This window comes from Ambystoma mexicanum, chromosome 4p (genome assembly GCF_040938575.1).
Source record: "Ambystoma mexicanum isolate Mex_15411 chromosome 4p, UKY_AmexF1_1, whole genome shotgun sequence".
NCBI lineage: Eukaryota > Metazoa > Chordata > Amphibia > Caudata > Ambystomatidae > Ambystoma > Ambystoma mexicanum.
The window spans coordinates 67,900,632-67,925,886 of NC_090927.1; the positions used below are offsets into that span (position 1 = coordinate 67,900,632).

The 25,255-nt window shown below is 49.4% G+C and overlaps 1 long non-coding RNA gene across 1 annotated transcript in view; it reads right to left on the bottom strand.

The window, feature by feature from the left end:
• Positions 1-3,650: 3,650 nt before the first annotated feature.
• The window catches only part of LOC138453000 (uncharacterized), a 132,066-nt gene continuing 110,461 nt past the window's right edge, over positions 3,651-25,255 (bottom strand). The window contains exon 2 of the long non-coding RNA XR_011260348.1: positions 3,651-6,221. This is a non-coding gene — a long non-coding RNA (uncharacterized lncRNA). The remainder of the gene's footprint in view (positions 6,222-25,255) is intronic.

The following is a 25,255-nucleotide window of genomic DNA, read 5'->3' on the forward strand; positions in this document are numbered from 1 at the left end:
CTTTGAGTGTAATCTTGGGTTCCACCCTCACGGCACGATCCTGCGTTGGTCCAATGCTGGTTGGGTGGGTTCTGCTGTCGCACTCCTTTGTTTGCTCCAACCACCTATATAGGTCTATTTCTGCCTCTCCTTTTATCCATTCCTCCCTTCTCTACATTCCTCCCTTTCAAGTCACCTCCACCATTCTACTTCTTATTCCTCTCCTCCTATTCTCTTTTCTCTTCCTTCATCCTCCCCTTCTTTATTGCTACCTCTCTCTTTCTCTTCTACCATCTCTCCCCCATGTCTCCATTGTTTTCCTGGCTCAACCATACTCTGTCACTCCTTCCCCCTCCTCTACCTCTCTAACCTTTGTTCCCTTCCGTTGCTCCTCTACTTCTCCTCATCGCCTCCCATATCAGCTTCTTCTCCACATCCTCCACTCCTCGTCCTCTACTCTCTACCTCCTATTCTCATCTATCGGTCTCTTACACCTCCTCCCTCTCCATGTACCACCTCCTTACCACATTGCTACACTCCACTAATCTATCTGTTATGTACATTTTCCGTTGGATGGCAATTGGGCCCTGACATTGGGCATAAGCTTTACCTTGAAACACTTGTGTATAGGCGCGTTATAAATTACATATCACATATCACCGTAGAGGAGGGCTTTGTGATTGGTTTATCCTGCTATGTGCTGGGGATACTGTGGCATGCCCACATATACCCACTCTGGGCCAAATTCAGAGAGAGGTTGGTAGTCCTCAGTGATCAGGGTCTCACCTAATGCATCCGCTAGACCTCTGCATGCGAGTTTGCCACATCGCACTATTGTAAATACCGCCATAAAGGTCTTGACCAATCAACAGTTAGTCAATGAATCCGAGCACTGAAAGCTTCATAGCGCTGCATTTTGCACACAGGAGGCCTGACAGTTCTAGGTCTCCAACACCAGGAACAGTCAAAAGGAATGGGACCCTTGACACATGTGCTGACAAATACCAGAGAAGAATTAAATACTGTCCTGCTCATAAGTAGGACATTAGACTTCACCAATAAATCCATCAGGTGGACGGGCCTATGTCTACAGGCAGCCAAGACAGGTGAGCAATACTGTGACGAAAGGACTTCCGCTCTGCAGGAGTACAAGGGTGAGTAGTAGTGAAAACACTTACACAACCCTCACACGTCTACAAACCAACCGTGATCCCAAACATAGACAATGTTAAGAGATATACCTCCTTTGTATGTTTATGGAATCATGGGCCAAGGAAGGCTACACTCTCCAAAGGGGTGTGAATGTGATCCAAAATAATGCCCTAAGAGCGGCCTTCAACAAAACTCTTTCACTGACGCACAAGTGCCTATCCAAATCTTCTCCCAAATATCTGGCACACAAATTCACTAAAAACCAAACGAACAAACCAACACGCTCAACCTAGGCACACTTACTAACCATTCCGAGATGCAAACGTCAGAAAGCAGGGGGCCGCAGCTTCCCTGTGGTAGCTGCCAAACTTTGGCACACCCTCCCACTGCCATTAAGAGCTGAACCTTCCTTCTGGACCTTCAGAAAAAGTCTGAAAACTTGGCTCTTCGCACATGGGTGGTAATTTTCACCTTCCCTCATAACAAAACTCTTGGCCTGATGCAATCTCTCTGCATACTTATACTGTTCTGCACAATTATCTTACTGCTACCATATTTGTATTCGTATTCCATGCCTACAATGTAATTGCATGGTTCCATTATGAAACTATAAGTACACAATCTCTGCTGATGTAATGTCATTGTAACTGTCAAGAATTCTGCCCAGATGCCTCAGGGTTAGGCGTGCTATACAAATGTATAAATAAATAAATAAATAAATAAATAAATAAATAAATAAATAAAGTAGCAACACAAACAGCGAAGTAAAACAGTCCAGAATAAAGGGAAGGTCCAATTAAGGCTCTATAAGAAATATATATACTTCAATTAAACACACCATCTGCAAGAACACGTAATATAAAAACACTGAACAAAACCCAGCCCTGTGCAAAGAACAGAGAAGATACAGAGAAATAAAGATTGCCGCCCCTGCATAAGAATACAGGTGTGAAATGCAACCACAATGTTCTTTAAAAAGGACATGTCTTTGATGAAAAAGGTGCACAAGTGACCCAACCAGTCTTTAGGGTCCAACATGGACCAGTGGGACAGTTATGGGTCAATAGTACCTTCTTGTCAGTTCAACAGTGTCGAACCAGGCTACGGGCTGTTCGGGTGTGTTGAGATGTGTTCATCCAAGTCGCAAGCTGGCATCAAGTCGGTTTGAATGTGTCCGCTCAGAAAAGTTTGGTGGTGTTGTTGGAGCAATGCAGGTCAGAGCACTCCCGAAGATCCGTCCAGGGTCGAGCCAGTTCAAGAGGTTTAGTACGCGTGGGGTAGGATAGACGAGTAAAGCTCCAGTGGTTCGAGCCGGAGGTCAGCCATGGTTTGAAGCAGTGATACTGGGGTTCCGGTGTGCGGTTAAACAAAGCGGAGGCTCGAGATCGTGCCAAATCAAGTCATTGGCCCGAAAAAAAGACAACTGAGGGACACCAGAGGACGCCCGCTTAAACCAGCATTGGCCCAGCCAATACCACCACGCCGGGAAGCTTGACATCGACAGAGAAGACTTCTGGGAGGTGCATTCTTTCCTCTGACTGGTGAGACTAACCTATCAAGCCTCCTGCTCAAGGTATATCTCCTGTTCTTGGCCATAGGAGTGTCCATTTTTCCATTTCCCCAGTAAAGCCTGAATCCAGCTGTTCATCGTTGCAAGGACTTTGGGCTGGCCAAACGGTTGAAATTTACCATGAGCAGCACAAGGCTCTGCTAGGACATTGAAAATGGACGGTGCTGCCCTCCATCAGGAGACGAGCCTGCTGGTAGACCCGCGGCCTGCCGCTGAGTTACCAAGTGCCTCCTGACCCTGCCTGGGGGACATTGCAAAGCATGCATGGGTGAAGATTCCAGTCAGAGTCCTTCCTTTATCTTGATGCTGAATGTGGAGGCCCACCCCTACAGTCTGAGATCTGCACAGGAACCTGGAGACGACTGGTGGTGGTACAGGCGCTGAGAGATCATTTTTCACCAACTGGGGCACACCTGCCACATGCATAGGTGCGTGCTATGGTCTGTGCCGTGAGAGCCTTGAAACTTAACTCACTCTGGCTTCCCTCGGCCACCACAGGATTGTGGTGGTGAGCGACTCTGGACACACTGTTGATGGCCTGCAGCTGTGGGTGAGGCATCACTGAAAACACATTCACAACACATTGCTAAGCGGTGTCCAGTGGGTACCCTGCTTGAGGCTAGCCACTCCCCATGCAGTCAGCTGGTCACTTGATCTTTGCTCACCACTGAAACGACGCCATCACCCCGCTTTTGCAAGAAGAGCAAACTCTTCAGCTGTCCCCTCTATAGCCACCTTCTTTTCTTTGGAAACATTTTAGGACGACCAGTTGTTGTGGATACAGCATTTCAAGACTGTAGCACCAGGCCCTTGACAAGTGGCCGACAATGAAGAAAGCTGTACGTGGATAGATTTAGAGGCTGTTGTAATCCTGAGAATATGCTGTGTGGAATTTTCAGGGGCATTTTCATATTTTTTCTAAATTTCAGCCAACCAGACAACATTTGCATTTGGTGCACAAAATATTTTTAATTTTCCTGACAACAGTTTTGCAAAATAGTTACACATATTTCACTTTCAGAAGGTACATTATTCTGGTTTAGCATGATGCATTTTTGCAGCTCAGCATTCTTTTGTTCTTTGTAAATATTAAAAAGTTAAACGCAGGATAAAAGTTGCCAAGCTCGCTTCCCAACATCTGTAGATGGAAACGCACAACAATATGCAGCAGACATTGGGCTCATTACGGGTCCGGCGGTAACCGTGGCAGTGCTACCAGTGGGTTGCCGCCGGACCTGTAAATATTTACCGGCACCTGACTTCCTGGTGCCACTGTGGGATTACAACCCCGGGCCCCGAAAGTCAGGTGCCGGTAAAATGTAAGTCCCCATTCCCAGAGGGTCCTATAGGGACACGGATGGGTCTGCCTACAGGGCCGGTGTGCCTGGCAGGGTCAGACGTGTCGGCTCCGGCAGGCAGACCTGTAATTTGCTGATGCAGAAACAACGTGCCGCTAAGCTTACCAGCACCCTTGTTTCCAGAATGGCAGGGTCTGAATGCGGCCCATTGTTTTTTAACACACTGGGAAATTGAATTTGGGAGCCCAACAATCGTGGGACATGGAAACACTTAGCAGACCATGGCACGGCTATATAAGCTTTGCAGACATGGGAGTTGGTCTTATCTCCGTATGTTTAATTGCCCGGGAGACTACTGTTCATTGTGCGCTGTCAGAAACTGGTAGCCATCTTGCAGGGCACTACCATATGTATGAGGTTTGAGGCAGCGCATTGGGGTGGCATCGACGCAGCAAGATGAATAGAGGCCATTTCAGCTGGACAGTGTCTATCCCCACAAACAATTCTCCTAATCTTTTGGGTTAGTGCAGATTGAATCAATCGATCACCTTTCGAAACCAGCACGCAGCCCTGTCCCACCATCACAGCTCACAGTTTACTAGGTCTGGAGCTCAATTCACTTACGTTTTAAAGGCTGTATAGAAACACCCATTCACTGTGAGTGACGTCCGCCATGCCTTCAGGGACGTCATTTCACCAAAATGCCTGGGGAAGCGGAAGTGACATCACATGACCATTGACCCCCTGATGACATCACAGGAAGTGATGTCATTTGACCCCACCCCAAAGTGATATCACAGGAAGCGATGGAATACGACCTTTCACCCGTTGACAAAACAGGAAGTGGCATCACGTAGCATTGTACACTGGGAAAAATATGGTTACGATATCACTATATCACTGTGATGTACATTTCATACCTGAATGGATTGCCATATGTATCGTTAAGATCAGTGTGTATAGGCCCATAATACCAAATTACTATGAATGCAAGCAGACGTCCCTGACCAAATGATAATGATGTGTTATTATATAGCACTTACGCTTAAGCACTTTACATAGAAGAAATATACACCCAATATCACCCAACCTGTGTTGGTACCCATTTATCGACCTCAGAAGGATGGAAGGCTGAGTTGAGGAGTTTGAGAACAGACTAAATCAATGACTCACCCCCTGAAGTGTGCCTGAAATAAACCTTTAATGAGTCTAGCAATTATTGTATAGAATTCCAGAAAGATACATTTTTTGGTATTCCTAGTCTTTCTTATTTAGGTTCAGTGCTGAAAGTGTTAGACTTGTGGCCCTCATGTTCTAATTTTCTTCTTTTTTTGGGGCCCTGAACAAGAAAGCCAGCCACTCCAGAATTAAAAAGCCACATGGTGCTGGACACAGCCCAGGAGCTTGCATTGCAAAAAAATATATATATATAATTTTTTAAACATTTTTCTTAGAGGTTGCAAGGGAGACCACAGAGGTCGCAAGGGAGACCTCAGAGGTCGCACTTGCGACCTCTGGCGACCACAAATGACATCCCTGCATGCCTTTAAGCATTGTAACGAATCATCCCGCATGTGGCTCACAGCTGGCACCGCAGAACAATGTTCCATACTTAAAACTGTAGTGTCCACCATCACATCCTGTAGCGCCAGCTGGTGTGCTTAACACCAGTACCTCCAGCATTCCAGGACTGGTGCCTTAAAAGCTGGTGTGCCCCAGATACATTCCCCCTTGTGGTGGCAAAACAATGGCTGCCGTCCTGGGGTCCTCGGGCTCTCGGCTGCGGCATCCAGAATCCCCATCCATCACCCCAGTATCGGTTGCTGTGCCCCATTGAGGAACCTTTAAAGCCAGTCTCCATCGTCTGGGTACCCATCCGTTCACCCTTGCTGGTGGCCACAACCCAACAATTCCTCTTGCCGAATCGGGGAAAGACTGTGTGCCCATCCTCGGTGCCCCATAACAACCAGGCACTTTGAATCAGTTGCCAGAAACTCCATAGTATCAGGGTCTGTTGGTTGCACGGGTCCACAATCCGCATGCATGGGCTAGCCTAAATACATTCCGCCATGGTCTGATGACTGCGATGGGGCAAGATCCGGGGTCCACCATTAGATTCATGGCATCAGCGGCTGCCGGTTGCGAGGGTCCACAGTCCACATCCATGGGCATTCATAGTTCCATGGTCCGAGGCCTTGGAGGTTCTGTGTTGCAGGACAGTTCTAAATAAATACACAAGAATATAGAATCAGAATTTGACATCTTTTACACAACACCAATCACTTTGTTGCACTCGTCAAATACATTTAACATAATGACCGGATACCTCGCTACGTTTTCCTCGGGTCTCTGGTAAACACAGTAAATGCAGTTTTTAAAAATAATTCTATATTTCAAGCAGTTTGTGTGAAGGAATCTTGGGTACAACGTTTAGCTAAAGTGTGTGATCTTGGGCAAATACTGAAGCCCGCTGTGTAGGGTCTGCCAAATTTGGGAGTTCACAAAGCCCGGCGTCTTTTATTCGTAACAACATTAGTGTCAAAACGGGTCAAAAGTAGTCTGTGATTCTTGAGCGTCTTTGAGAGACGGCTGCGTTAGGAGGAAGCGGTGCTCGCCAGGATCTCCTTTACAACGCAAGATCCGGGTGATCCTAGACCAGCACCAGCACGTGCTGTTTCTAAGGCATGCAAGTAGATACCTTTTATAGCGGGTTATCAAAGAATTTAAAAAATCCATACCGGATTTACGAGTAACTCCAAACATATTATCAATCTGCAACAGCACCTCAACCTGCTGAGCTACCAAATACGAATTACACCTTGAACAGTAGATTTCTAGCAGTAGGATTCTCACAACCCCATAAGTAAACCTTGAACAAACAACCGATTTCGTGAGGTAAACCTACAGCGCAAGCACAGTGACAAGGCCTTGAAAAACCTGGCATTTGCCATTTTAGCATCAATGCCTGCCTGTCTGAACAATGTTTAAATGCCATTTTGAGGTGGACGTTTTTTACATACACGATTTTATGAATAGAATGCAAATTAAATAGTAAGTGTAAAATGATTTCACACTACCCTGGAACTGCTGTTTGTAGCCGGGGTTCCTCTAAACTGTCATGCTTTTGTTCATAATTAAAAGCAACTGTGCAGTTGTGTTCTGTTTCATTATCAGCTCGTCGTCTGCGCGGGGCTACCACCTTTTATTTTAAAATCATTGAAAAACGCTTTGCCCAGGATCACGCATTGATTAAAAGATGTTGCTGGGATTTTTTGTATGCTCCCACTCTACAGTTTCGGCACTTTAACATTTTATTTTCCAGTCCACAAACTAAAACAATGTCTAGACCTGGACCACATTGATCCTGATAATAGCCCCTGCTGTGTTACAAAATAAAGTCCACATTCGTGCTGGTTCATCAACTTGCACCCTAGGAAAGGCTGACTCGGCTTTTCTGGAATTGGTTATTGTAACCTTGCTTATGGTTACAGCCCTGATGGCTGCGGGCTACCGGCGCGTTACAAGTACATACATAACATAACAGAACGTAAGAACACAGCTTTCTGCAGTGAGGGCTCAACACACTGAGCTATCCTCTGAACCATCACAATACTTAGGTTTATCAAGCTGCATTTAAACTTTGGCTATTACACATGTTCAATACAGCCCCGCAGAAATGTGAGAGCACAAGCTTTCAAATACTGCGTTGTTGAGCTGAAATTGAGCGCTGTAAACTACATTGCGGCTATTAAATATTCTCGCACCCATTGCTCGAAAACAATTTCGGTGCGTGATTAGTAATTCACTCTGCTCCAGCACAGCTCGCAAAAGCCTCTAAAATTTAGCAAGGCCCACAGAGAGACACTGGTCTTTCCATTGCAAGTGGCACGCTCGTGGCATGGAGCTATCTTTCGCACAGTGGGTGGTAGCCAATACCTGCCAACACACAGGGCTTTAAAAGCTGCCACCTCAAAAATGAACATTTATTCAGAAACCCCATAGCGAAAACCGAATAGACTGGCTAGGCCTGACACAGAAGTTTTACATATTAAAAACACACTGCACGCTTGACCAAAGCACAGTTTGAAAATGATATACACACAACCTGACATGTTTTACCTGGCAGACATGTCGTGCTAACGGCTTACCTTGTACAGAGTCAGGCCGTGTTGGTCAAAGCGTCGGTGGCTGCCTGCCAGCGGTGTCCTACGGAGAGGCCCAGCCCCGGGCCCCCAGCCCCGGGCCTGTGCCCTCCTTCAGGTCACTGGCGACCGGCTCCGGAGCGGTGAACCTCCTCCTTTGCAAGCCCAGCCTAGATGGGGCTGTCAGTGTTAGCTGCTCACCTTCGCAGGGGCGCCAGCGCTGTACCCCACACGGCCACAGTTATGCAATCCAAGCGCTGTAGCAAACCGGGCAGTGACGCCTCTTTTAAGACAAGTTGCACGTTTTTGTAAAAGGCCCCATTGAAGAACCTTAAAAGCTGTGCAGTTCTTTTGATCCACGGTGCCCTCAGTCGACCCCATTAGCGCTAAATCATTTTCAAAAAAAGGCTCATATTGTCTCCCTAAATTGTGTGTTGTGAGCATGCAGTACTCTGGGGAGGCTTGCGTGGCACTCATATCTCCCTGCCTCTTCAAATGCCGGCTGAAACCCCCTGGGCATGACAAGAGCACGGGTCCGTGGGTGGACCCTGCCGCCTAAGCGGAGGCTCCACAGGGGACAAAACCACGCCTTTAAACTCAGCACAGCTGCATTTTATTTTAATTAAGCTTTTACAAATACTTTTAAAGGCAGCACAGTACTTGTCACTTTTTTTTCTTCTGAATCCCCTTTGGAGGGTTCGACTATTTCACAAGCGGCATCCTGCAACAGCAGCATTCTGCAACAGCGGCATCCTGCAACAGCGGCATCCTGCAACAGCAGCATCCTGCAACAACGGCATCCTGCAACAGCGGCATCCTGCAACAACGGCATCCTGCAACAGCGGCATCCTGCAACAGCAGCATCCTGCAACAGCAGCATCCTGCAACAACGGCATCCTGCAACAGCGGCATCCTGCAACAACGGCATCCTGCAACAGCGGCATCCTGCAACAGCGGCATTCTGCAACAGCGGCATCCTGCAACAGCGGAATCCTGCAACAGCGGCATCCTGCAACAGCGGCATCCTGCAACAGCGGCATTCTGCAACAGCGGCATCCTGCAACAGCGGAATCCTGCAACAGCGGCATCCTGCAACAGCGGCATCCTGCAACAGCGGCATCCTGCAACAGCGGAATCCTGCAACAGCGACATCCTGCAACAGCGGCATCCTGCAACAGCAGCATCCTGCAACAGCGGCATCCTGCAACAGTGGCATTCTGCAACAGCGGCATCCTGCAACAGCGGCATTCTGCAACAGCAGCATCCTGCAACAGCGGAATCCTGCAACAATGGCATCCTGCAACAACGGCATCCTGCAACAGCGGCATCCTGCAACAGCGGAATCCTGCAGCAGCGGCATCCTGCAACAGCGGAATCCTGCAACAGCAGCATACTGCAACAGCAGCATCCTGCAACAGCGGCATCCTGCAACAGCGGAATCCTGCAACAACGGCATCCTGCAACAGCGAAACCCTGAGTTTTTAAACAGGGTATAAACAGCCGTGCGGCCGAGCGGGTTCTTTGTGAACATGCTTCATGATCTGCGCGTTGAAGCCCCCTGTGCACTCTTCAGTGACCGGCGCTGGCAGAACTGGTTGGACTTTTAGATAGACATGTTCAAGTTTCATGGCTGTGATTTGATAGGGTGCTGACAAAGTCCAATGGCTGTGTTTCTGTCTAGGCATGCTGTAGCCTGTTGCCTGTTGTTTACTTTCTATTTAAGGGCTATTTGGCCTCATTCCGAGTTTGCCGGTCTAGAAATAAGAGTGCCGGTTGAAACTTACCGGCATGCTTTACAGACCGGCCAACTACAACTCTGCCTGCCAGGGCCGTTGTGCCCGGCAGGTCTGATCCGCCGGGTGCAATGGCCCAGGAAAGCAGAGTTGTCACGAAAGCACTTTCACCGTTAACAACGGTGCCGGTGCTTCCGAGTCCCCATTCTTGTGGAAGGGGAACTAACATTTTCCATTGCCTGACTTCCTGATCCGTCCGGACTTGTAATGTCCCGGTGGCACCGGGCCGCCAGGCACCGGATTCAGTGTTACGGGTTATCGTTGTCCTCGTAATGAGGCCCATTTTGTGTTCCAAAAACGTGCTTTTCTACAAATACACTGTGTAGCTTGACTGAGAAGGACTAAAGTCGCCAGGCTTGACTTTTGTATGGGCATGGCGCTGGTAAAGGCTGCGGCTGTGCTATTGTATGGGCATGGCGCTGAAAAAGGCTGCGGCTGTGCTTTTGTCTACGCACAGCGATCGTAAAGTTTAATGATGAGAGTTGCTTTCATTATTTAAATAGAAACACGCTTTGTCAAAAACAGCAGTCTGAGCTTTTTGTATAGGCATGGGAAAAGGCAATGCCGATCTAAAGTGTGATGGTGAGGGTTTGGACTCAGTATCAACTTGGTCCAGGAGCTCCATGTTAAAAATGACATTGCACTTTGTTAAAGAACAAGCGTTGACAAAACCAACAGTTTGTGCCTTTTAATAGGCATGCAGAACGCTGCTGCTGGTCTAAAGTTTAATGGTGAGGGTTGGTAAAAGCAAGTTCAAATGTATAGGGGTCGGGTACTTCTCTATGTAGCAGACCCCTACAGTGGGGTCTTATCAATTTGATATAAAATGTAAACCAGACCCTTAATAATCTGCAGCTATTTACCCCCTCCCTCCATTACTTTAACTATGATTTTTTTGGGTGCCATCAAATGTATGGGGCTTCACCACACAGCACCTCCCTGCTTCTCCCATTGACTCCCAGAGGGGCTGGGGTCACTCTCCGATGTCATAACTGTGTCACTCTGTACTACCCTAGATTCATAGTCCTTGTCGTCAGAGCTCACTTCGCTCGCGGATGCTCGACGAGGCTACATGGCCAGGGGCTGCTCCAGCTATTTCCTATCCAATGTATACAATTGAAAATACAATGTATATGTATTTTCTTTTTTAATAAACATTTATATAAAATCAATATCAAAAATGTTGGATGGGCAATACAATTTATATAAAAATTATCGAGGGGCTCATCAAAAATATTGGGGGGTTTATCAATTTGATATAAAATGTATATGATACATTTTGGGGGTAAGGACACAAAAGGGGCATGGCCACCTGTCAAATTTAACATGGATATGAAAGGGGGCCCCTATTATTACTAACATAGAGGAGTGGAGAGGCACACTTCAGGAGGGGCTACAGAAACATAGAGGCAGGCTTCAAGTGCAGAGTAGCAGACTTTAGGAACATAGAGGGAGTCTTCGGGAAAGAGTCAGAAGCAGAGAGGCTGCGTTCAGGCTTCAGGAGCAGAGTGGCAGACTTTAAGAACAGAGAAGCAGGCTTCCGAGATGGCTACAGGAACAGAAAGGCAGGCTTCAGGAGCAGAGAAGTGGGATTTAGAAGCAGACAGGCAGGTTTATTCATCAGAAGGGCAGTCCTGTGAATCAGGCATCAGGTGAAGAGATACAGTCGGCAAGAGTGGCTGTGGAAACAGATAAGCAGGCATCAGGAACAGAGAGGGAGTCTTCGGGAAAGGCTCATGTTAGGGAGAATTCTCATTTTATGGCTAATTTCCCTTACCTATAGAGTCCCCCAGCAGCTATGCTGGATTTGAAGGGTTTATTTCTTTTTCCCACTCTTAGGCATTTTTGCTATGTGTGTTCTAGGCTATTTTTGTGTTTAATGCCTACGGGATCTTTTCTCTCACCCATAGGAACCATCTTTATGCACATGTGTTACACAGCACCCTCCGTGCAGTGACACAGGGGTGTCATAGCGACCCCCAAACATAGACTCCATACCCTGGGACTGACTACTGTCTCCCAGGGCATGTAAAGTCCCCATTGACTTTACTAGTCGATTTTTATGAACTTAACCAGTACACCCCATCTTAATATGGAAGTACTGGAAGGGGTTAATAGTTTTTCCCCTATGTTCATTTTCGAGAGGGTACCTTAAAGTCCCCCTCTACAAAGTTTCTGGCTGGTGGCAGTGGTTACTACCTTTTATATTCGACCGCAAATATTTCTCTACGGGATTTTCCCATTGTTCGAGGCTACCACTTTTTCTGACAGCCTCTAACATACCGCCAGTTTATTTTATTATCAACTTTACTCCGGTAGGTTTTATTTGCCAGAACTTTGATAAAACTTCTTTCTCGAGTCTTACTCCATTTTCCTAACCCAGGTCGGGGATCCTTTGTTTGTCCTTTTGGCGGGCTTCTGCCAAGAAGCCCTCCTTTCGGTGCCACTGACTCTGGAGTGGGTCTGTTGTTTGGGAGGGGGAGTAGGACCCCTGGACAGGGTTGCCACAGCAACTCAGGTCGCACTCTAACCTGATAGGCTGGAGGGTCTCCCGCCAAGAAGACCACTCCACTGTGTGAGTGACAGCTAGGCTGTATGAATGGGTCTCTTTCTGCATAAAAGCAGGGTCCTGAGGACTGGAAGAGCAAGACTTCACCACTGGAACTACGGAACCGAAGGGGAGAGAAGCCACAGACATCTTCAGCATCTACACCACCGGCGAAGCCCTGCCGGATAGTCTCACCAATTTTCTTCCACACGACGAGAGGAGATCTTCAGCGGAGGAGCTTCCTTCCCTTGAGCTGGTGGGTTTAACCAGTTCACCTATCGCATCCTCGGACCTGCCTTGGTCCACTCGACAGTGCCCCACACTTGAAGACCGGATAGCCAGGCAGCTATCGACCCGGACCACGATTAGATGGAGCGTACCTTTTAAACTTTGTTTGGCAGCACTGCGGCTGGTTTCATCCCTGGGTAGTGCAGTGACTCGAACCTTCTTCCACAACGAGAGCCCCTCTTCCTCTGTTGGACCATCGGCCTGCAGGAACTACCAGGAACAACCGCCACCGCAGGAGCCACTTCCTCACGTTTAAGGGACATTGTTCCGCCAGGCCGCCCTTTTTCCGTGGTAGCCCTAAAGGTGTTTTAAATCCTTTGATTACTTGTGGGGTCGGCCGCCCTCTCTCTTAACATTGTCTTTCGCCATGCATCTACCTCTTCAAAAGTTTTCTACTAAAGACTTGACTGCAGCTACAAGAACATTTTTGCTCCTAAGCCTTGACTCTGTACCACTGACTCTGGCTCAGGCCTATTCACTCTGGCTGATTTGTTAGATCTGCTCTCACTAGATTCGTTTTCAATGAGAAATGTGTGGATGCACCTGAATCTTCTAAACCCCTCTTCCTTCCAACTGTTTGAACTTGTGATGTGCCATGTTGCTCAGTTTTCACTATACCGCAAACTTGTCTACAATTGAATAGAGAGTTGTATATGCTTTTCTTTTCTCTAAACTTAACTGACTTTATTAACTGCGATTTATGTGTTGACTTAAAAGTGTATGAAATAAATATATATTCCCTTTTTTAATACAAAACATTGGTCAGTGTTTCCTTGTGCCATAGTACTGAAGGCCTATTGTGTAAACCCTGAATACTGCTCATCTCCCTCTTGAGATAAATCTGACCGCTCAGCCACAGCTACCAACTAAATCTTTGTGGTACAGACTGATACCAAAGGGGATTTATTGCTCTCACCTCTAGTCCTAATCTGGGGTAGTGCTCCCTAAGGGAACTTCCCAGGATTCTGCCTAACAGCTGAGATGCATAGAGGCCGCCTTCAGGCTTCAGGAGCAGAGTGGCAGTTCTCAGGACCACCGAAGCAGAGTTTCCAAGGGGAGGCTTGAGGCGCAAGGAAGCAAGTTTCAGAAGCAGGACTACGGGCTTCGGGAGCAGGAAGGAAGGCTTCTAGAGCAGAGCCAGGCATTTCACTAGGTACACTCAGAAACGTGCCTGCGGTGGCAACACCCAGCAGGAGTGCTAGAACTGTCAAATGTAACATTAACACATGAAATCATCTCCAAAATGTAGCAGCACAGCTTTCAGGTTATCTAGTTTCCAATAAGTAGTTGATCTATGCATCACAGAACTCCAGCTACAATGTGATAAGTAACTGGCTTGTTACTGCTTACATGCAGTGGTTGAAGTGGGTGGGCGCAGTCGGGAGTGGTGCTCCTCTACTTCTTTTAATTAAGTTTTACCGTTCCTATGCTTTTATTTTAAAAAGAAACCATTCCGGACCGGTTTCGTTTTAAAATAAATGTCTAGGAAGAAGTTGAAACTTGCACTTTCAGTGCACTGCACAAGACGTTTCCTTATAGAGCAGGCCCATGTGTTTTGGGGGTTTTATTGTGCATGGGAGGGGGCGCAGCGATGGTGTCTGTGGGGAGCGTTGCAGGCCAGTAGGGAACATAGTTCCACTACTTCTCTTCGTACACTTCGACCACTGCTTACATGGAGGAAAAGAGAGATGGGGCGGGGGCAGTAAAACAAAGAGAAAATGGAAGAGGAGAATGAGAAAAAACAAAAAGAAAGGAAACATGCAGGAGGGATACCAAACGAAAAAGAAAGGGGAAAATAAAATAAATAGAATAGCAAAAGAGAAAAAGAAAAAAGAGAGGTATGAAGGAAGGGGAAGGAAGATAGAGACCATGGAGGGGATGCATGGAGAAGGGAGATGCCAAGGAAGGAAGGACGTTCCTCCAGGAATCAGCCCAGCAGACAGGACACAGCAACTCATGGCGAAGGTGGGACGGTGTACTCAGAAGGCGAGGGAGCTCCTCTGGTTTCTCCACCCACACCCAGAACAGCAGGGAAGTCCCCTCCCACCCCAAAACCTTTGCAAAAATGTGAAACTCTTGGAGCCCCCTCATCGTTGGGTCAAAAGTGCACCCTATGTGTGGAACGCCTAAAATTGCATTTTGTCACAACTAAAGTAATGGGCAATGCAAAAAAACAAAGTGTTCTACAACATTATCACATTATCTACAACAATATCACCCCAGCAGATACTTTGTATGGGTCACAGGGATTAAAATGGAGATTGAAGAAGCAGGAGCTAAAAGCGGCTACTGGGTTTCCAGCATTAACCAGTGACTAGGAGCTATCACGGCGGGACAAGGAGCACACACATAGAATTCTGTATGGCAAGTCCCTTCTGATGCAAATCAAATAATCCAAAAGAGGCAAAAAATTAGATGCACCGGGTTCAGGAACAACAATGTATTGCAATAGACTGCCAGGCACGGAATTATCTGACAGACATTCAAATTCTAATGGAGTGCGTACATACTTATATTATGTTTTCAGATAGTAGAAAGCAGTACAGTTGTAAAAACTCGCTCTATGGCGATTGGCTAGTATGCATTGCACCATACAAGATTGAATTTCATTGGCCTATTCTACACATGTGGCAGGATAGTTAACCTATTGTGCAGTGATCTCACTTGGCCTCTCTCGTATTTATATTGGACAGAAGCATTAAATACATGTATCAGTAAACCCTTCTTTCCTATTGGCTCTTCCATGGTGAGCGGAAGTGGAATGAACAATCAAACCAAACAGCTTGGTTACAATAAAATATAACAGTTGATTTTCCTTCCTCAAGGAACTTAACGCAGTTGGCACTAGCATTGTGTACTCACCATTATGAACTGCATATATCAGTTTATTTTGTAGCCTTGCTCGGTCAGAGGATAACTTCATCTGCATGATTTCATTTGTCCTGTCTAGGACCTTATGTTCCAAGACTCTGCTGCTCATGAGCATTGCTTATTGTTAATGGAGCTAATATGCACATGCAGAAATGTTAGTACATTATCATGAAAAGTGGCTGCATTCAATATGATCTGCAGGTCATGTGATTCTATTATACTGTTTCAGGGTCTCGAGTAATTCTATTGTGGGGCAGAGGGGCTCATTGACACTGGCATGAATGTGGATGTGCTTGATTAGTGCATGTTGCCATTAAGTGTCTTTACTTTGCTAATACATTAAAGACAGTATTATATGAGTATATGCAGCTTTACTAATTCATTAGTTCCTATGGAGTTCGGGTTATATAGGCAAAGGTGCTTATGCAAGATGAGTTGGCTGCATCATTGTAGTGGCTAGGTGCAAATGTCTGTGTTTTCTATTTCTTAATTAGGGCTGAGCATTCAATAAGTGCTTCTGTATAACTGTGTGTGTTGGACACAAAGGAAGCTCTGCAAATGTGATCTGCCCTATGAGTGGCAGTGTGGTACTGTACTCATTCTATCTCTATGAAAATGTCTGGATGTTCACTTTCTGTCACAGCGCGACCTTCATGCTTTTAGCATAAGAACACAAATTGTTATATTGCATCTGAAATGTGGCTGTGCAGACTTGATAAGCTTGTGTCATCTTGGCTAATCAATGTACAATGTTTTGTCTTTAACCTCCAGGCTTCGTACCTTTTTACGTTGCATTTGTATGACTCACTGCTGTGAGCTATCCTCCTGGGGAAGCTTTCACTGTCCTTGCACCACCCTATCAGCGCACAACATTCAACTTCTGTCTCTGAAAATTGTTGCAATCTTTGGAATTATCCATATAATATTCTGCTTTGTGAGGAAGGTTTTATGCTTTGAGAAAAGCTGACTGAATTCTGGCCTACGTGTGCTGCATTTAGCCAGTGTTCTGTACCGTTATTAGCGCCTTCCCCATTCCCATTGAGCCCTATGGGGGCTCAAATGGGAATGGGGAAGGGCCCTGGTGAATGGGGAATTACCGACCTCGCCAACCTTGGAATGGGGCGGTAATAGCTCCATTAAACAGGGCGGAATCGGTAAGGTTTTGGATGCAGCCATGGCAACCTCATAATGAGGCCCAATGTCTTCTTTTATTTGTAATATATAATGTTTGTGTGTGTTTACTGTGGTCTAATTGAAGCATGAATTATGATGCTCTGCTCACCTAAGCATGACGCGTTTTGGTAAATAGGGCTGCTTACTTCATTGCAATGCATTTTTCTCAGAGTGATTTCTGCAATTTGTATGTTCTTGCAGGATTGGGATGCTGAATAAAAGTGCCCATATTTTTATACCACCCTACATTTATGTAAACGTATCCTCCACATAAGATGCTAAAATAAAATGTTGTCAATTAGTTATGACTACTTATGCCTTAAATGTTTAATAGCTGTGTCCTGGCGTGTATTTATAGATTGTCACAAACGCACAGAGTTAAATTCACATAGGTGTGTTTGTTCTGCATCCATTGGCCTGGGGAGCTAAAGCTAGCTCCTGGTAGCTGTTGTGTTCAAGCAAACCGGGCTCTTCTAGGCTACAAGCAGGAGCTAAATATCCCCCGGGTCCCCTCAATTTCGAACCTTGGGTCATCATAAAGATCTTAGCACGCTACTGCAAGCAAATGCAGAGATGTCTGCTCCACTCAGCATGCTGCGCATGAACCAATAGAAGCCCTCCATGTGAGATCGCAACACCTACCATTCACATGCACCCTCGTGTGTGAAACAGACATAGTTCATGCACAACTTATTCAAGGATGTTACGCCAACAAACTATGGTAAATACTACAGGAGTCAGGCCTCCCTCTGAAGTGAATACTGGAACTGCCTACGTCTCTGAGCTGCCTGAAATACAAGCAGAGAAACTGCAGGCTGCATTTCAGAGCATGCAGATAACTGAGGTGCTCACAGTTCGCAAGAAGCAGGAATGGAGGAGGTGCGAAGGCAGCTAAAACAGGACCCAGAGATTGAAAGGTGTGCGCACAATGCAGACAGAGAGTTTCCAGAATGTGAGACTACTGCTGAGGCAACCTACCCCACAGCAACAGGAGCCGAGTGTTCGAAGTTGAACCACTTAGCAAATATATGTTATGCAGGGGCCGATATACCCCAGACGTGACCCATCGGACCGATAGGACACACAGTTACCCCAGGTGGAACGATCACCCAAAGTAGATCCAGATGACTCGACAGATGACCATGCAGTGTTCCATATCTCCGCCCTGTGGCACAAACCAAACTAGCACCTCTGGCCCCAGTGCCATATACTCATCTCAGCAACACCCATTGCCACACTCATTAACACTGGCGGCTCGATGAACGTAATGAGCAGTTCCTGGTTTGTGCTCCTAAAACCCCAGCCAGCATTGAGGCCTACAAAAGTGATATGTCCGTAGAGCAGTGAAGAACTGATACCCCTGGAGGGGATAGCAATAACAAACGTCTACGGTGCTATAAAACTTTAGATAACGTGGACAAACATGGTACGCCTTCTCAGCTGTGATGTGGCAGAAGGTCTGGAGCTCGTGCCATTTATATATGGGGTCCACGGAGAGGAGCTCATAGACTTTCTGCATGTATTCGATGTATTGTTCTGAGGGATCTGATGCCTGATGAAATGCGCCTCCACGTTGATGAAACAGTGAAACTGTGTCTCTCAAGAACATGCAAATACTGTTTTACCTGTGGCCCAAGTTGGAGGAGGATTTGCGTAAGTTGGAAGAGGCCTCAATCTTTGAGAAGGTGGATGAGCCAATACCCTGGCATCTCCCACAGTGGTGGTGTGAAATCCTAAGGGTCCAGAACAAGCACACATTTTCTTAGACATGTGTCTACCCACTGAAGCTGTGAAGAGGGAATGATAACCTACACCCACGCTTTATAGCTTTCTCCCGGAAATAGAGAGAGCAGAGCGCTTCTCCAAAATGTAGAATGTACAATACGGCCTGCAGCAAAATACCGAAAGACCAAGGGCTCATGCTCAACAGGAGCAAATGCAAATTCCATAAAGATGTATTCAAATTCTTTGGCTTCACGCTCCAAAGAGAGGGAGTAACCACAGAACTGCAGAAGGTTAAAGACATTAAAATGCGCCCCGCCCCTTAATACCAGTCGCAAAACAGTTCAGGTTTTCTAGGCATAATCAACTATCGAAGACCATCATTAGAGTCCAAGGGCAATCCCAGTCCCTGCAGGCATCAGGCACAACAAGCTGCAGGGATGGAGCCTTCAGCAGTGGCTTCAGGAACAGAGAAATAGGCTTCCAGAGTAGTGAGGCAGGCTTTAGAGGCAGAGGCAGGCTTCTGGAGTAGCGAGGCAGGCTTTAGAGAAGAGCCAGGCTTCTGGAGTAACGAGGGAGGCTTTAGAAGCAGAAGCATGATTCCAGAGTAGTGAGGCAGGCTTTAGCAGGATTCCGGGGTAGCGAGGCAGGCATTAGGGGCAGAGGCAGGCTTCCGGAGTAACGAGGCAGGCTTTAGGGGCAGAGGCAGGCTTCTGGAGTAGTGAGGCAGGCTTTAGGGGCAGAGGCAGGCTTCCGGAGAAATGAGGCAGGCTTTAGGGGCAGAAGCAGGCTTCCGAAGTAGCGAGGCAGGCTTTAGGGGCAGAATCAGGCTTCCGGAGTAGCGAGGCAGTCTTTAGAGGCAGAAGCAGGATTCCAGAGTAGCGAGGCAGGCTTTAGGGGCAGAGGCAGGCTTCCAGAGTAGCGAGGCAGGCTTTATGGGGCAGAGGCAGGTTTCCGGCGTAGTGAGGTAGGCTTTAGGGGCAGAGCCAGGCTTCTGGAGTAGCTAGGCAGGCTTTAGGGGCAGAGGCAGGCTTATGAAGTAGCGAGGCAGGCTTTAGGGGCAGAGGCTGGCTTCCCAAGTAGCGAGGCAGGCTTTAGGGGCAAAGGCAGGCTTCTGGAGTAACGAGGCAGGCTTTAGGGGCAGAGGTAGGCTTCTGGAGTAGTGAGGCAGGCTTTAGGGGCAGAGGCAGGCTTCCGGAGAAGTGAGGCAGGCTTTAGGGGCAGAAGCAGGCTTCCAAAGTAGCGAGAAAGCTTTAGGGGCAGAATCAGGCTTCCGGAGTAGCGAGGCAGTCTTTAGAGGCAGAAGCAGGCTTCCAGAGTAGCGAGGCAGGCTTTAGGGGCAGAGGCAGGCTTCCAGAGTAGCGAGGCAGGCTTTAGGGGCAGAGGCAGGTTTCTGGAGTAGTGAGGTAGGCTTTAGGGGCAGAGCCAGGCTTCTAGAGTAGCTAGGTAGGCTTTGGGGGTAGAAGCAGGCTTCTGGAGTAGCGAGGCTGGCTTTAGGGGCACAAGCAGGCTTCTGGAGTAGCGAGGAAGGCTTAGGGGCAGAAACATGTTTCTGGAGTAGCGAGGCAGGCTTTAGGGGCAGAGGCAGACATTATAAATGCCAATTAAAATATTTAAAAATAAAATTAGGGGCAGAGGGAGGCTTCCGGTGTTGTGAGGCAGGCTTTAGGGGCAGAGGCAGGGTTCCGGAGTAGTGAGGCAGGCTTTAGGGGCAGAGGCAGGCTTCCAGAGTAGCGAGGCAGGCTTTAGGGGCAGAGGCAGGTTTATGAAGTAGTGAGGCAAGCTTTAGGGGAAGAGGCTGGCTTCCTGAGTAGCGAGGCAGGCTTTAGGGGCAAAGGCAGGCTTCCAGAGTAGCGATACAGGTTTTAGGGGCAGAAGCAGGCTTCCAGAGAAGCGAGGCATGCTTTAACAGGATTCCAGAGTGGCAAGGTAGGCTTTAAGGGCAGAATCAGGCTTCAGGAGTAGCGAGGCAGGCTTTAGGGGCAAATGCAGGCTTCTGGAGTAGCTAGGCAGCCTTTAGGGGCAGAGGCAGGTTTATGAAGTAGTGAGGCAAGCTTTAGGGGCAGAGGCAGGCTTCCAGAATAGCGAGGCAGGCTTTAGGGGCAGAGGCAGGTTTCTGGAGTAGTGAGGTAGGCTTTAGGGGCAGAGCCAGGCTTCTGGAGTAGCTAGGCAGGCTTTAGGGGCAGAGGCAGGCTTATGAAGTAGCGAGGCAGGCTTTAGGTGCAGAGGCTTTCTTCCCAAGTAGCGAGGCAGGCTTTAGGGGCAAAGGCAGGCTTCCAGAGTAGCAAGACAGGATTTAGGGGCAAAGGCAGGCTTCCGGAGCAGCGAGGCAGGCTTTAAGGGCAGAGGCAGGCTTCCAGAGTAGCAAGGCAGGCCTTAGAGGCAGAGGTAGGCTTCCGAAGTAGCGAGGCAGGCTTTAGGGGCAGAAGCAGGCTTCCGGAGTAGCGAGGCATGCTTTATCAGACTTCCAGAGTGGCGAAGGCAGGCTTTAAGGGCAGAATCAGGCTTCAGGAGTAGCGAGACAGGCTTTAGGGGCAGAAGCAGGCTTCCGGAGTAGCGAGGCAGGCTTTAGGGGCAGAGGCAGGCTTCTGGAGTAGCGAGGCAGGCTTTAGGGGCGGAGGCAGGTTTCTGGAGTAATGAGGCAGGTTTTAGGGGCAGAGGCAGGCTTCTGGAGTAGCGAGGCAGACATTAGGGGCAGAGGCAGGCTTCCGGAGAAGTGAGCCAGGCCTTACGGGCAGAAGCAGGCTTCCGGAGTAGTGAGGCAGGTTTTAGGGGCAGAGGCAGGCTTCCAGAGAAGCCAGGCAGGCTTTAGAGCTGAGGCAGACTTCCGGAGTAACAAGGCAGGCTTTAGAAGCAGAAGCATGATTCCAGAGTAGCGAGGCAGGCTTTAGCAGGATTCCGGGATAGCGAGGCAGGCATTAGGAGCAGAGGCAGGCTTCTGGAGTAGCGAGGCAGGCTTTAGGGGCAGAGGCAGCCTTCTGGAGTAGCGAGGCAGGCTTTAGAGTCAGAAACAGGCTTCTAGAGTAGCGAGGCAGGCTTTAGGGGCAGAGGGAGGCTTCCAGAGTAGCAAGTAAGGCTTTAGGGGCAGAGGCAGGTTTCCGGAGTAGTGAGGCAGGCTTTAGGGGCAGAGCCAGGCTTCTGGAGTAGCTAGGCAGGTTTTAGGGGCAGAGGCAGGCTTATGAAGTGCCGAAGCAGGCTTTAGGGGCAGAGGCTGGCTTCCCAAGTAGTGAGGCAGGCTTTAGGGGCAAAGGCAGGCTTCCAGAGTAGCGAGACAGGATTTAGGGGCAAAGGCAGGCTTCCGGAGCAGCGAGGCAGGCTTTAAGGGCAGAGACAGGCTTCCCGAGTAGCAAGGCAGGCCTTAGTGGCAGAGGCAGGCTTCTGAAGTAGCGAGGCAGGCTTTAGGGGCAGAAGCAGGCTTCCGAAGTAGCGAGGCATGCTTTAGCAGACTTCCAGAGTGGCGAAGGCAGGCTTTAAGGTCAGAATCAGGCTTCAGGAATAGCGAGGCAGGCTTTAGGGGCAGAAGCAGGCTTCCGGAATAGCGAGGCAGGCTTTAGGGGCAAAGGCAGGCATCTGGAGTAGCGAAGCAGGCTTTAGGGGCAGAGGCAGGCTTCTGGAGTAGCAAGGCAGATTTTAGGGGCAGAGGCAGGCTTCCGGAGTAGTGAGGCAGGCTTTAGGGGCAGAAGCAGCCTTCCAGAGTAGCCAGGCAGGCTTTAGGGGCAGAGGCAGGTTTCCGGAGTAGCGAGACAAGCATTAGGGGCAGAGTCAGGCTTCAGGAGTAGCGAGGCAGGCTTCAGGGGCAGAGGCAGACTTCAGGAGTAACGAGGTAGGCTTTGGGGGCAGAAGCAGGCTTCTGGAGTAGCGAGGCTGGCTTTAGGGGCACAGGCAGGCTTCTGGAGTAGCGAGGAAGGCTTAGGGGCAGAGACAGGCTTCTGGAATAGCGAGACAGGTTTTAGGGGCAGTAGCAGGCTTCCGGAGTAGCGAGGCAAGCTTTAACAGGATTCCAGAGTGGCAAGGCAGCCTTTAAGGGCAGAATCAGGCTTCAGGAGTAGCGAGACAGGCTTTAGGGGCAGAAGCAGGCTTCCGGAGAAGCGAGGCAGGCTTTAGGGGCAGAGGCAGGCTTCTGGAGTAGCGAGGCAGGCTTTAGGGGCAGAGGCAGGCTTCCGAAGTAGCGAGGCAGGTTTTAGGGGCAGAGGCAGGCTTCCGGAGTAGCGAGGCAGGCATTAGGGGCAGAGGCAGGCTTCCGGAGTAGCGAGGAAGGCTTTAGGGGCAGAGGCAGGCTTCCGGAGTAGTGAGACAGAATTTAGGGGCAGAGGCAGCCTTCTGGAGTAGCGAGGCAGGCTTTAGAGTCAGAAACAGGCTTCCAGAGTAGCGAGGCAGGCTTTAGGGGCAGAGGGAGGCTTCCAGAGTAGCAAGTAAGGCTTTAGGGGCAGAGGCAGGTTTCCGGAGTAGTGAGGCAGGCTTTAGGGGCAGAGCCAGGCTTCTGGAGTAGCTAGGCAGGTTTTAGGGGCAGAGGCAGGCTTATGAAGTGCCGAAGCAGGCTTTAGGGGCAGAGACTGGCTTCCCAAGTAGTGAGGCAGGCTTTAGGGGCAAAGGCAGGCTTCCAGAGTAGCGAGACAGGATTTAGGGGCAAAGGCAGGCTTCCGGAGCAGCGAGGCAGGCTTTAAGGGCAGAGACAGGCTTCCCGAGTAGCAAGGCAGGCCTTAGTGGCAGAGGCAGGCTTCTGAAGTAGCGAGGCAGGCTTTAGGGGCAGAAGCAGGCTTCCGGAGTAGCGAGGCATGCTTTAGCAGACTTCCAGAGTGGCGAAGGCAGGCTTTAAGGTCAGAATCAGGCTTCAGGAATAGCGTGACAGGCTGTAAGGGCAGAAGCAGGCTTCCGGAATAGCGAGGCAGGCTTTAGGGGCAAAGGCAGGCATCTGGAGTAGCGAAGCAGGCTTTAGGGGCAGAGGCAGGCTTCTGGAGTAGCAAGGCAGATTTTAGGGGCAGAGGCAGGCTTCCGGAGTAGTGAGGCAGGCTTTAGGGGCAGAAGCAGCCTTCCGGAGTAGCCAGGCAGGCTTTAGGGGCAGAGGCAGGTTTCCGGAGTAGCGAGACATGCATTAGGGGCAGAGTCAGGCTTCAGGAGTAGCGAGGCAGGCTTCAGGGGCAGAGGCAGACTTCAGGAGTAGCGAGGTAGGCTTTGGGGGCAGAAGCAGGCTTCTGGAGTAGCGAGGCTGGCTTTAGGGGCACAGGCAGGCTTCTGGAGTAGCGAGGAAGGCTTAGGGGCAGAGACAGGCTTCTGGAGTAGCGAGGCAGGCTTTAGGGGCAGAGGCAGGCTTCTGAAGTAGCGAGGCAGGTTTTAGGGGCAGAGGCAGGCTTCCGGAGTAGCGAGGCAGGCATTAGGGGCAGAGGCAGGCTTCCGGAGTAGCGAGGAAGGCTTTAGGGGCAGAGGCAGGCTTCCAGAGTAGTGAGACAGGCTTTAGGGGCAGAGGCAGGCTTCCAGAGTAGTGAGGCAGGCTTTAGGGGCAGAAGCAGGCTTCCGAAGTAGCGAGGTAGGCTTTAGGGGCAGAGGGAGGCTTCCAGAGTAGCAAGTAAGGCTTTAGGGGCAGAGGCAGGTTTCCGGAGTAGTGAGGCAGGCTTTAGGGGCAGAGCCAGGATTCTGGAGTAGCTAGGCAGGCTTTAGGGGCAGAGGCAGGCTTATGAAGTAGCGAAGCAGGCTTTAGGGGCAGAGGCTGGCTTCCCAAGTAGCGAGGCAGGCTTTAGGAGCAAAGGCAGGCTTCCAGAGTAGCAAGACAGGATTTAGGGGCAAAGGCAGGCTTCCGGAGCAGCGAGGCAGGCTTTAAGGGCAGAGGCAGGCTTCCCGAGTAGCAAGGCAGGCCTTAGAGGCAGAGGCAGGCTTCTGAAGTAGCGAGGCAGGCTTTAGGGGCAGAAGCAGGCTTCCGGAGTAGCGAGGCATGCTTTAGCAGACTTCCAGAGTGGCGAAGGCAGGCTTTAAGGTCAGAATCAGGCTTCAGAAGTAGCGTGACAGGCTGTAAGGGCAGAAGCAGGCTTCCGGAATAGCGGGCAGGCTTTAGGGGCAAAGGCAGGCATCTGGAGCAGCGAGGCAGGCTTTAGGGGCAGAGGCAGGCTTCTGGAGTAGCGATGCAAATTGTAGGGGCAGAGGCAGGCTTCCGGAGTAGTGAGGCAGGCTTTAGGGGCAGAAGCAGGCTTCCGGAGTAGCCAGGCAGGCTTTAGGGGCAGAAGCAGTCTTCCGGAGTAGCGAGGCATGCTTTAGCAGGATTGCAGAGTGGCAAGGCAGGCTTTAAGGGCAGAACCAGGCTTCAGGAGTAGCGAGACAGGCTTTAGGGGCAGAAGCAGGCTTCCGGAGTAGTGAGGCAGGCTTTAGGGGCAGAGGCAGGCTTCTGGAGTAGCGAGGCAGGCTTTAGGGGCAGAAGCAGGCTTCCGGAGTAGCGAGGCATGCTTTAGCAGACTTCCAGAGTGGCGAAGGCAGGCTTTAAGGTCAGAATCAGGCTTCAGAAGTAGCGTGACAGGCTGTAAGGGCAGAAGCAGGCTTCCGGAATAGCGGGCAGGCTTTAGGGGCAAAGGCAGGCATCTGGAGCAGCGAGGCAGGCTTTAGGGGCAGAGGCAGGCTTCTGGAGTAGCGATGCAAATTGTAGGGGCAGAGGCAGGCTTCCGGAGTAGTGAGGCAGGCTTTAGGGGCAGAAGCAGGCTTCCGGAGTAGCCAGGCAGGCTTTAGGGGCAGAGGCA